Here is a 12902-nt window from a genome sequence, read left to right on the forward strand (position 1 = left end):
GACTCGACACTACCCTGTCCATCGATGTCGACTGGCTTCACTTCCTTGGATTTTGTGTTTTTTAACTAATAGCATAACCCCTACTCGCTTCCTATACTGTCTATCCTTTCTGTAGACGTACTCCCCAAATTCCAGTTCTGCATTCCTTATATCTGTGTGACACCACGTCTCTGATATCCCAACAATATCTGCCTTTGATGTTTTGAGCAATACCTCAAATTCATCAAATTTATTTACTAAACTCCTAGCATTGGTGTACACACAAGTATACATGCACCTGTTCTTTTTCTTAGCTACCCTAACACAACCTATGTGTTTATTTGTACCCCAATGATTCCCAGCAGTCTCTGAACTATCCTGCATCTTATTTTCCAGGCTGCGGCTCATTCCAATAGAAGCAGTGCAAGAATCTCTTTCACCTCTGCCAGTGGCTATTGTTAATCTATTAGTCTTTGTCTCCCCCCAAGCTAGCAGTTTTCCGACCCACCTAACACTGCCTCGATAGCATCAGCAAATATTCTTGCACCCTTTCTATTTAAGTGTATCCCATCCCTGTAGAAGCAATCTCTCCTGTTAACAAGTACAGTCCAGGCTGAAAAAAATTCTACCCCTTGAGCCTTGCACTTGTACTCTTACCTAGAAATAATAGCCCTAGAAAGATGAAACTTCACAGCAACTAATCCTTTTCTATGTACTCTCCATGTATAGTAACAATTTCTCCCATCTATGGAACAGTTGTTTAATGCCTTGATCATAGAAGTCCACACTTTTTGTACGAAACCACAATTCCACTTCATTAATGACTTTCTGAGACTAATCAAAGCATTTGTCACCAACCGATCAAAAAAAGTTCTCAACGTCCACATTACACAAATTCAACTATTGCATTCGACATCGCTTCTGCAAAGGCATCATCAATCTTGGGACACATCATGCAGAGACCTTAGACATGTGCAGATGGTTGTGTAAAATGCTGTGGGCAGATCCATAACTAATTCCCACTGAATTTGCGATGAAATGAATTGTCACGTGTCTGTCACTCAGCACCTCAACCTTTGCAACCATTTCATTGTCTGTGGATGTTGATGGCCTTCCTTCTCTTGGCTCATCAAAGACACTTGTACAACTGCACTGGAACCCCATTTCCACTTTTTTACAGTGTCATAGAATGGACAATTCTGCCCATACACAGCTTTAGTTTCTTAGTCAATTTCCTGAGCTTTCTTGCCCTGCAAATGCTGGAACTTGATCACTGCTCAATACTCCACTTTATCAACCATAGGTCCTTCCTCAGATTCCAGGCTCCACCCAGTATACGATCACCTATGGGAATAAAATTTCACATATTAGTTATTGAATATGTAGACAACTTATATTAAAACTGCATATTCCTACTGATATTTTATCTAGGTCACGGTACGAACTTTTTGATACCCCTTGTAAAGTAAGATGAATTTCCACACAACAGAACTACTTAATAATTGGTGATGTTTTTGGATTTCTTCCTGTCATTACTCCTAACAGGAATGATACGGCAGCTGTTCCTTACTTTGTAAGTGAGACTCAAGAACAGCCTCCAAATGTTTCCTGATTAGGCATGCTTTGATGATGAGATTCAATTAGAAATCCAGAAACATCAAAGAGTAAATGAAAGGTACTGCATTTTGGTAGCATTAATGAGGGAAGAAGGCTATATTGTGTGTCTGAATTTCTGAACCTCTTAAAAACAGGTGTTTTTGAAATAATTTTGCTTTTTTTTTTTTTTTTAAATTCTTATTAACATACTAAGATGTAGTTAATAGTCTGAATTGCCATACATGTAAGTGGTTAGCTTATTTTTGTATTAAGAAAACTACATCTCAATATTCATATAGCCATTATTATCAATATTTTCGCAGGAACTTCGTAACTTGAGACTAATAAATTGTAGCAGTCAATTGTTCTAAAGTATAATGAATGATTAGTTTCTGAAATTGTTCCTGCAAGTCAGATTCTTCATTAGATAATTCCTTCTCTTCTTCCTCTATCAACTCCTCCACATCTTTGTCGTCAACCTCCAACTGAAGTATATCTGCAACCTTTACAATCTTATCTGTAACCTCTTCATATGATTCGTCTTTTTCAAATCTTTCAAGGCCTTTTATGTGCCGTGGGCATATTTTCTTCCATGCGCCATTTAAACAACTTTTAGTAATTTACACCCAGGCCTTATTAATAATGGAGTGGTAAATATTGTAAGATTTCCAAAAGTCTCTAAATGTAAAATTTTTCTCATTGTCTACTGCAGATGCCTGAGCAAATGTTGTGCGTAAATAGTATGCTTTTAAATTCAAAATAACACCCTGATCCATAGATTGTATGAGTGAAGTTGTGTTTGGCAGTAGAAATATGACTCTCACGTTCGAATTGAAATCATCTAGGTGTGCAGGAGCATTATCTAATAGAAGCAAAATCTTGAAAGGAATGTCGTCTTTACAATATTTTTCAACCTCGGGAATGAATGTTATCCATGCTCTCTGGTTCGATTGGAAATGCACGGGTTGGGAGGCTTTATTGATGCTCTTAAATGCACAAGGATTTCCGGAATGGTACACAAGCAGTGGCTTTAATCTGTAATCTCCTGCTGCATTAGCCCCAAGCAAGAGCGTGGCCCTATCTTTTTGACGCCTCGAAACCTGGCATTGTATTTTCCTCTTTGGCAATGTATGTTCGATCTGGCATTTTTTTCCAATACAGAGCAGTCTCGTCCACGTTAAAAATTTGCTGCACTGAATATCCCCGCCTTCATCAATAATTTTTTCCAAAACATCACAAAATTTCTATGCAGCTGCAGAATCCGCACTGGCAACTTCACCGCATACTTTAATGTTTTGGAAGCCAGCGCAACGCTTGAACCTATTAAACCACCAATTGCTTTCCACGAACTTGGGTTGGGGTTTGCCGTACTTATCCTTAATATCTTCATAAATACTTCTTGCTTTTGCTTGAATGATCATTAGACTCAGGGGCACGCTTTTGAATCTGATTTTTCATCCATATCATTAATAGCCTTTTCATCTTTGATATAGCACCTGAATGCTGTTTTGTGATCATTGTTGATCTTAAGTGTGTTGATCCTTTGACATGTTCTTTTATACATGCACTGTCCTTTAAAATAGTATTCACTGTTGAAGCAGCAAGACCTAATTCCCTTGCAAAAGATGACAAACTTTGTCCTGCTTCGTAATTCACTATCTTCATTTCTAAATGAATCTTGTTTCTTTTCTTAGCACTTGCACTTTCCGTTGGTCCCTTTCCCTTCACAATTGTAATAAGTAAATAGGAATGAAGAGAAGTTTCTGAAAATTTATTTATGTTTTTTATATGATTGAAGATTTCAGTGAAGGGGAACTCATTTCACCATAATACTGCAACTTAAAAACCCACAGAATTCCAGTATTATCGCAAATGCAATAAGATGAGTATACTACTAGTTTATAATAGATTGCGCTAACAGAAAAACCAAATAAATCAGAAAGTGCAAATTGTTTTTGTTTTATGGTCGTGACCTCCAGAAACGTGCTTTAGAAAAATATCATAAAGGCGTTCAAAATTAATTCTTATAATGGAACATATGATAACGATGAAAGTGTAGTGCAATTTTCATTATAAAAATGACCTTTTAGAGAGATAAATAGCTTAGTTATATAGCGAAAATTTCAACTTCCAAGGACTTGGAACAAATCACAAAAAAAAAAAAAACCAATGTTATTAGGTTCACATTACAATATTCTCACGATACCTCCATTTATTCCTATGGGATGCAAAATACGTTTCCACGGTTTTTTTAAACTTGCACCAGCCAGCAAAAGGTTATGTAAAGTCAAATTTCCGTAAGTCGGGTATTACGTAAGACGGGGAGTTCCTGTATATAGAAAACCTCCACATAAGTATCAATATTGATACCACAACAATGACAGCAAAAGTGAACTTTTGTTTTTTAAGCAACTTTAAAGGTTAATGAACAAATTCAAGGGTTAATTCATTAACTAAATGAGAGAAACATCAATAATAACCACACTACTAATTTTAAACCAAAAGTTATAACAAAAAAAAATAATCTTTAAGCAATAAAGAAAGTTCCACATAGTGGCTCCCAAAAAGCATTACTCTACAAGGTAGCACCTACAGTAGTCCTAGGTCTGACAGCACAATGTGATAAATGTACAAAGCGCAACGTGACAGACGATACAAAGGTTGTCAGGGTTAAAGACACTACCGATGCTATGCGGCTGCAACAGGATCTGGAAAGGTTGAGCAGATGGGCTGAGAGGTGGCAAATGAAGTTTCACATTGACAAATGTAAAGTACTACATATGGGAAACAGCAACCGCAGAACAACGTATCAACTCTGTGGTACTACACTGACAGTGGTAGAGAATAAAAGGACCTGGGGGTAATTGTGCAAGCAGATATGAAGTTCTCTGACAGTGCAGACAGGCTGCAAGAGTAGCTCATGGTGTCTTGTCAATGATATACAGGAATTTTTCGAGCAGGGATAAGGAGGTGATTATTCCCTTATATAAGGCAATGGTTGGCCACACCTTGAGTACTGTATACAGGTCTGGAGGCCTCATTTCAAGAAGGATGTAGAGCTGCTGGAACGAGTACAGAGAGGGGCAACAAGATTAGTGAATGGAACAAAGGGAACAAAATGGAACAAAAGCTTAAGTTTTGCAAATTACAGTGGCTGGAGACTAGGCACCAGCGAGGTGATCTGATAAAGGTGTATAAAGCTTTGAATGGTTTGAGCATGCTCAATGCCAATGGGATTCTTCCTCTTGCTCAGAATAATCACCTGAGAGGGCATAAATTCAGATTGAGGAAAGACAGATGTAGGATAGATGTGTGGAAATTTGCCTTTAGCCAGCGGGTAGTTTGTTGGTGGAACAGACTTCCATCCTTTGTTGTGGAAGTTGATAGCCTAAACAAATTTAGGGCTCGGCTGGACAGGTATTTCGATCAAAACTGAGGGATGAAATGGGAGTGGTTTTTTTTGGCTGATGCTGCATAAGCTTGCTTTCTTGCATCATATGCTTCTATCATATGTGTAAAATTGGAATGATAAACTATAACAAGGCAAATAAATGAAAAGCCCTTTGTTTTTTTCAGATGAAGTTTTCAAATATACTTAACTACAAATTTCATAATAATATAAAGTTTGCTTCTTCTTTAATTCTTTAAACAGCATCTATACTTATGCCCAACATTTTGGACTACTCAGATGAGGTGTGAGCATTGGGACCTAGGAAACTGTACATTCTGTACCCCCCCCCCCATATCCACACCTCACTCAGCCCAATCATACATTGATCAGCACAAGTTAGATTTAATGGCACAAGTACATACACACACATGTACACAGAGTTTCGCCGACCGGGCTAGCCGAGTGGGTAAAATACCTTCCCGGCAACCCAAAGGTCGCGGGTTCGATTCCCGCCTCGGGCTTGGATCAAAGTACTGCAAAAACCTTGGGAGGTGCAATATGGCCACAGAAGCCGATGCGCCAACAACTACCAAATCAAAAAAAAAAAAAAAAAACACAGAGTTTCATGACATGTGGACCATACTTTCAAGATTGATTCAGGACCTACAAAAAACATGGGGGAAAAAAAATTTCATATAAAAATGGGTCCAATGCTGAATGGTTATAGAACTATATAGTTTTCAATGGTGAAAAATAAGGATGACCTTATTTTTTGCTTCTCTGGTCCAGGAGAGCAGAGAAGCAAACTGTTTTCCCACTCACACAGGTGTATTTGGTGAGCTATTTTGGTTCGCTACTCTGGTGTTGATTCTGTTTCTGTGAGCAAACACCTCGGAGGCAAAGTTCTGAAGAGCTGAAAGATGGTTGTTATTCTGCAGAAGCAATTCCTCCTGCCCTGGAGAGAGATCTGGAACATCAGTTCGGATCTTTCTCCAGGGCAGGAGGAATTGCTTCTGCAGAATAAGAACCATCTTTCAGCTCTTCAAAAATAAGGATAAGCAAATATATACATAGTAGGAACAAACATCTTGCTAAGTGTCTGCTTATTCTTCTTTTATTATATTTTATACTGAAAGCACCATAGCCATTTAACTTATTTATTATTTTCAGATCCTGAAAACAATTCAAAAAAAGTATGAATCAGGCAAAGATTCAAGGCTTTTATTGCTCTGATACATAAAATCCCATTATTTACTTATTCACACTGGTAAATGCCCATTTACAGCATCACACCACATAAAACAAAAGTTTGGGATAACTGCATTCAAGTTTAAATATTCATTTAGTTTAAAGATGATAAGAGATAAATTTGGTCAGATGGTCTTGGTACACTATAATGAATATAAAATTACTGTATTGTTACAGTTTGACTTATAATATGTTAATAAGTTCACTGGGCATGCTTTGATTTGGCACACAGTCCACACAATATCAAGAAAGCCAATTCAACAGTAACATTTTTGTATTTTCTACTTACCTCCTGCAATATGCAGTCAGATAGAATGGAACAAATTGAACTGTAATACTACCCTCGTATGTTTGTTGTTGTTGTGCAGCTCCTCCAAGTGTTAAGCTCTCACAGTTAATAGCATTAAACCTATATTCATATAGGTTTAATATATGGGTTTCATATGTTTAATAATAATAGTACATGGCAAAACTTAAAAGGGGATATACTAATATAAAATTCATAATCAAGGGGTCCCAACCCATAGTGCACAATCTGCATGTGGCCCATGCAGCTGATGTGAGAGGCCCAGAGCATCTCAAACATTTACAACTGCTTAGGTTTCCTCTAAAGTTATTAAATTTCTTTTAAATGGGGATGGAAAAAACTGTTGCAGCTTTCAATAGAAAGCAGTGGAGGAAGATGCTTAGCAAAGTCAGTGTTGTGTAATACAATAGAGATTACTGAGTAAAAATTACGAGATAAGAAAGAAAGATTAAACTTGTAAACTTTTCAAGACTGTTATAATCATGTGAATTAAAGTATTTAAACAAAAGGTCCCTTAAGAAATTCCAGGAGTAAATTTAATTTTCATAATCTGTCCATGGTGCAATTTTGCCAGATATATTGGAATTTTAGCCCACTATCTCTATTATGTTTTGCAATTCTAGAAAAAAATACCATATCATAAAATCTAAATTGTAGTTGAAACTCTGCACAGTAACTGAAAACTTTCATAATAACAATTCTGTGCTGTTCATTAATATTAGTAAAATAATAAGAGGAGTTTACCTCAATATAGTACGTAGAACACTTCCGTATGATACCCTCCAGAAATTAAAATGGGAAAAAAACGAAAAAAATCGACAACTTACCGGTACATTAGAGTAAATATAAATAATTAAATAATCAATTTAACACAATTCAAATCAATTTAAAACAATTCAAATCAATTTAAAACAATTAAAAATCAATTTAAAACAATTAAAAATCAAATTAACGCAATTAAAAGAATCTAACGAAAATATTCAAAACGATTTTCCTTCCTGAAGCTGACAACGCTTTTCAACCGTATGTCGTGATCACAGGAATGAAAATTACCGAATCGGGTTAAACCTGAAACTTAAATAGTGATTATTTGTCTTCGCGCATGCATGTAAAGGTCCACGACGGAAGTGTTCTACGTGCTATATTGAGGTAAACTCCTCTTATTATTTTACTAATATTATTATCAACGTAGAACATATTGAGTATTACAGCTCTGATTCATACTAGCTGTTCATTAATGAATAAAAATTTTAAAATATTTTCTACCTTCCTAAGAGGAAAGACAAACTTTTATTGCAATCTTCTCTGAAGTGATTTTTTATAGTTTTCACAGAGTAACTGAGTACGACAACCTGTCAGGTGACCCATCAAAAAGCTTCAAATTACATGTTTGTTTACAGTTTCAAATTGTGTTTGTTCTTACTCTCTCACACTAGTTCAGTAAACATCTTTTTTCCCCAACCTTCTGCCAAGAATTATTGTTTTCATGTAGCAAAGATCGGAACCAGATATTCTCTCCAGATGGCCACTAGACTGCAAAAAGCAAGGTACATAAATTCAAAATTTCACTTAAATAAATTCTGAAAAAACAGTATACACACACAGTGCAACCTCTATACACCCACTCCCCGACTTACGTAAGGGTTGCATTCCGCAGAACTGTACGTAAGTCAGAATTTCCCTAAATGCTTTTGCAGCACTCGCAACTATGTGCACTGAATTTGATTGAAGCAAAAAAGAAATGTTAGACAAACATTTAAATAGAATTATTTATTCAATTTTTTTTTTTTTATCTCATGCGCAGGAAAAATTACAAAAGTACAAAATAACAAAAATTTCAAAATTATAAAATTACAAAAAGAGAGAGGAGACAGGCATAACATCAGCAAGTTTTACCTTTCGAGTATTGTTGCAAAATTAACTCTCCAGCTCATAAATACACCACTTCAGAAGTTGAGGGCTGTGGAGATTTAGAAGGGGCTTTTTCCAACACATCACAAAATTTCTCTACAGCAGCGGAATCGACACTGGCAACTTCACAACATACTTTAATGTTTCGGAAACCGGTGCAATGCTTGAACCTATTAAACCACCAGCTGCTTTCCACAAACTTGGCTTGGGGTTCGCTGTAAAAAAAATTGCAGCCATTATCAACCCACTGCAGGATGGAAGCCTCTTCAACAATTCATGCTGAGGGAAATGGACCATAATCTGCCACACTGGTCCAGTACGGGTTGGCAGATCGACCTTATTTAGCAGTCGGGGGCTTGAATCCCGGTCTACTCAAAGAGCGTGTGCTACTGCACTCACGCTCCTGACCACTCGGCTACAGAGGCCGATTGGGGGTTCGCCGTACTTATCCTTAATGTCTTCATAAATACTGCTTGCTTTTACTTGAATGGTCATTAGATTCAGGGGCACTCGCTTCTGAATCTGATTTTCCATCCATATTTTTAATAGCTTTTCCATCTTCGATATAGCATCTGAACACTGATCTTAAATGTGTTGATCCTTTAACATGTTCTTTTATATGCATACTGTCTCTTAAAATAGTATTCACTGTTGAAGCAGCGAGACCTAATTCCTGTCTAATAGTGCAATGCTGTATAAGCTTGCTTTCTTGTATCATATGCCTCAACTAATGCTAATAGATGACAAACTTTGTCCTGCTTCATACTTTTTAATCATCTTCATTTCTAAATCAATTTTGTTTTGTTTCCTAGCACTGCCACCACTTTGGTCCCTTTACCTTCACCATTGCAAATAGGAATGAAGAGAAGATTCTGAAAATTTATTTATGTTTTTTATATGATTGAAGATTCAGTGAAGGGGAACTCATTTCACAATAATGTTGTAATAACGTAAAAACCCACAGAATTCCAGTTATCTGTATTATCACAAATGCAATAAGATCGAGTTTACAACCCATTTATATAATAGATTGCACTAGCAGAAAAGCCCAATAAACCAGAAAGTGCAAATTGTTTTATGGTAGTGATCTCCAGAAATGTGTTTTAGAAAAATATCACAAAGGCATTCAAAATTTATTCTTAAAACGGAACATATGATAACGATGAAAGTGTAGTGCAATTTCCATTATAAAAATGACCTTTTAGAGAGATAAATAGTTTATTTATAGAGCAAAAATTTCAACCTCCGAGGTAGTGGTAGTAGTAGTGGTGGTGGTATGTGATGCAAGAAAGCGAGTGTATATGAGCTTATGCAGCATCAGCCAAATCACCGCACAGGTGCCTAGTCTGCAGTGGCTGGAGACTAGGCACAGGTGCCTAGTCTCCAGCCACTGCAATTTGCAGAATTTAAGCCTCTCTTGGTAAGAGGATCCCTTCATTCCCCTCACCAATCTTGTTGCCCTTCTCTGTACACGTTCAAGTAAATCTACATCCTTCCTAAAATGAGGCCTCCAGACCTGTACGCAGTACTCAAGGCTTGGCCTGACCATTGCCTTATACAGAGGGACAATCACCTCCTTCTCCCTGCTAGCAAAATTCCTATATATCATTGACAAAACCCCATGACCTGCCCTGACAGCCTGTCTGCATTGCTCAGAAAACTTCATATCTGACTGCACAATTACTCCCAGGTCTTTTTCATTTTCTACCACCTTAAGTGTAGTACCACACAGTTGGTACCTTTCTCTCGGGTTACTTCTACCCATATGCAGTACTTTGCATTTGTCAAGGTTAAACTTCAGTTGCCACTTCTTAGCCCATCTGCCCAAATTATCTAGATCCTGTTGCAGTAGCACACTGCCAATACTGTCATTAACAACCCTGCCAACCTTTGTATCATCTGCAAACTTCGACATTAAGCCTGATATACCTTCATCAATATCATTGATAAATATACAAAACAACTGTGGACCTAACACTGAACCCTGTGGGACTCCACTAATAACATTAGTCCACGAAGAGCAGCACCCATTGATTACCACCCTCTGTCTTCTCCCACTTAACCATCCTTTTATCCATTGTAGCAACTTACCCTTAATACCATTCTGCTCCAATTTGTACAATAGTCTTCCATGCACAACAGTGTCAAAAGCTTTCCTGAAATCCAAATATGTGATATCAAAATTATTTTTTGCATCCAGTTCCTTTGTAACCACATCATAATATCCTATCATATTTGTCAGACAAGACTTACCCTTAACAAACCCATGCTGTGTCTGAATTATTGCTGCAGTCTTGTCTAGATGATCCTGCAATACATCTTTAACCAGTGACTCCATTATTTTACCCGGAACAGAAGTTAAACTAACTGGTCTGTAATTACTCGTGTCACCCTTCGATCCCCCTCCCCTTTGTGAATTGGGGATACATTTGCACATCTCCAGTCCGTGGGGACCTCCACTGAATCCAAGGATGCTCTCATAATTATGGCTAAGGGTTTGTTTAGTTGCTTTGCCGCCTCCTTTAATATAACTGGATAGATCCCATCCACCCCAGGTGCTTTTCTTATGTTTAACTTCAACAATTTCTCCTCCACTTTGCTTTCAGTTATTACAAAATCATTAAGTATTCTGCTACAATTTGATAACCTTCTGCCATTTTCAAACCTTAATAATTCCTCATGTGTGATTGTAGATGCAAAATACTCATTCAGTTTGTTTTCTATCTTAGCAGGATCATCAACAGTCGAACCATCGATGTCAAGTGGATCAATCAGATTCATCCCCTTCATTTTAGAGTTTATATAAGTAAAGAAATCCTTGTTGTTTTTCTTAGCATCTTTTGCCAAGGATTTCTCGTAATCTGCCTTCGCCTGCCTAACCTCCTTTGTGACCTGAAACAAATTCCAGGTCTTGGAACAAATTACCTAAAAAAAAAAAAAAAAAAACAATGTATTATTGGGTGCATATTACGATATTTTCACGATACCTCCATTTATTCCTATGGAATGCAAAATACGTTTCCACGATTTTGTTTAAGTTTGCACTAGCCAGCAAAAACTTACGTAAAGTCGAATTTACGGAAGTAGAGTATTACATACGCCAGGGAGTGCCTGTATAAACAGGTGTCAGGTGACAATTTTATTACCCAAGTATTGAAGAAGCAAGTGCATTATAGCTTTAAGCAAGTGTATTATAGCTAAAAAAATTTACCATTTTCCCCAGTTTTTTTTTTAACACAAATACATTTTACTTAGCAAATAAATACTTTATTCACTACGGTTTTATGAGTATACAGACTAAAAGGAAAAAAATATTAAAGGTTATACCATTCCCTTTACACAATGCTCTTATGGACTTTCTGTATGGACACATTTTACGCATCCATTCTGAAACAGTCTTGTAATTTAGTTTGGCAGAGCCAATGACAGCATTTTTTCAGTACATAATTCTTAATAGTGGTCAAATACAATAAATGAGGATGTTCACTATCACTCTGCTTGGAATAATATTAGCCAAGACACTATTATAAAATTATTTGCCACAATGCCATGTCTGCATAATTCAATGTTAATGTCTCATGGAGGATACATTTTGATGAAAACACAGTATAATTGTTAATATTCATTTCAATATTTTTCGTCTTAAATTTTTCAATGCTTAATAAAAAAAATCTTAAAATACTTTGCAGTACATTTTTTTTTATATTAAACTTTATATTGTCATAGCTAATAAAAAAATAATGAAAACTGTTTTCATATGCTGTGATTCCAAGCTTTGTGGGTGTGTTATTTACTGTCTTATTAGTATATACAGACTAAAAGACAAAGTATCAAAGGTTATATCATTCCCTTTACATTCTACTAATAGAATGTAAAGTTGTGTAATTTAGTTTGCTGAACTGTTGACAGCATTTTCTTTAAATACATAATTCTTAACAGTGATCAGATGCAATAAATGAACATCATCACTATTACTCTAACCACTTTGCTAATTCCTGGTGCCTTTTCCTTACATGAGTCATCCACATTATCTTCTGAGTCACTCCCTATATCACTGGCCTTCTGTTTACTGATTGTCATCCAACTGTTCACAGAGGCTGCAATTTCTTCCTTGCTCAGGTGATGTGCAACTGGAGTATCTGCATCCACCTCAATCCAAGCAGCCAGGTCAATTGCTCCAAGATTGCCACCAAATATGTTACAACCAGCCATTGATTCTTGTTCTAAAAATACTGCTTTCAAGGTTATTATTAGTGATCTTGTCTTTTCTAATACCCTATTTTTTTTTTTTTTTTTGCAGTTATCAATTGCTGTTGATATTACTTTCTACCATGCTAATCCAATATTGTATGCATCTTTCAGTGTTAATGTTTACAGAAATTCTAGAACTTGAATTTCTGAATTCACAACACTAGCAAATAGATCATCATGATTAGGCTTTAGAGGTTCAATTAATGCCCTGATCCATTG

The sequence above is a fragment of the Mastigoproctus giganteus genome, chromosome 11, assembly GCF_048544385.1.
Source record: "Mastigoproctus giganteus isolate SK-2022 chromosome 11, ASM4854438v1, whole genome shotgun sequence".
Lineage (NCBI taxonomy): Eukaryota > Metazoa > Arthropoda > Arachnida > Uropygi > Thelyphonidae > Mastigoproctus > Mastigoproctus giganteus.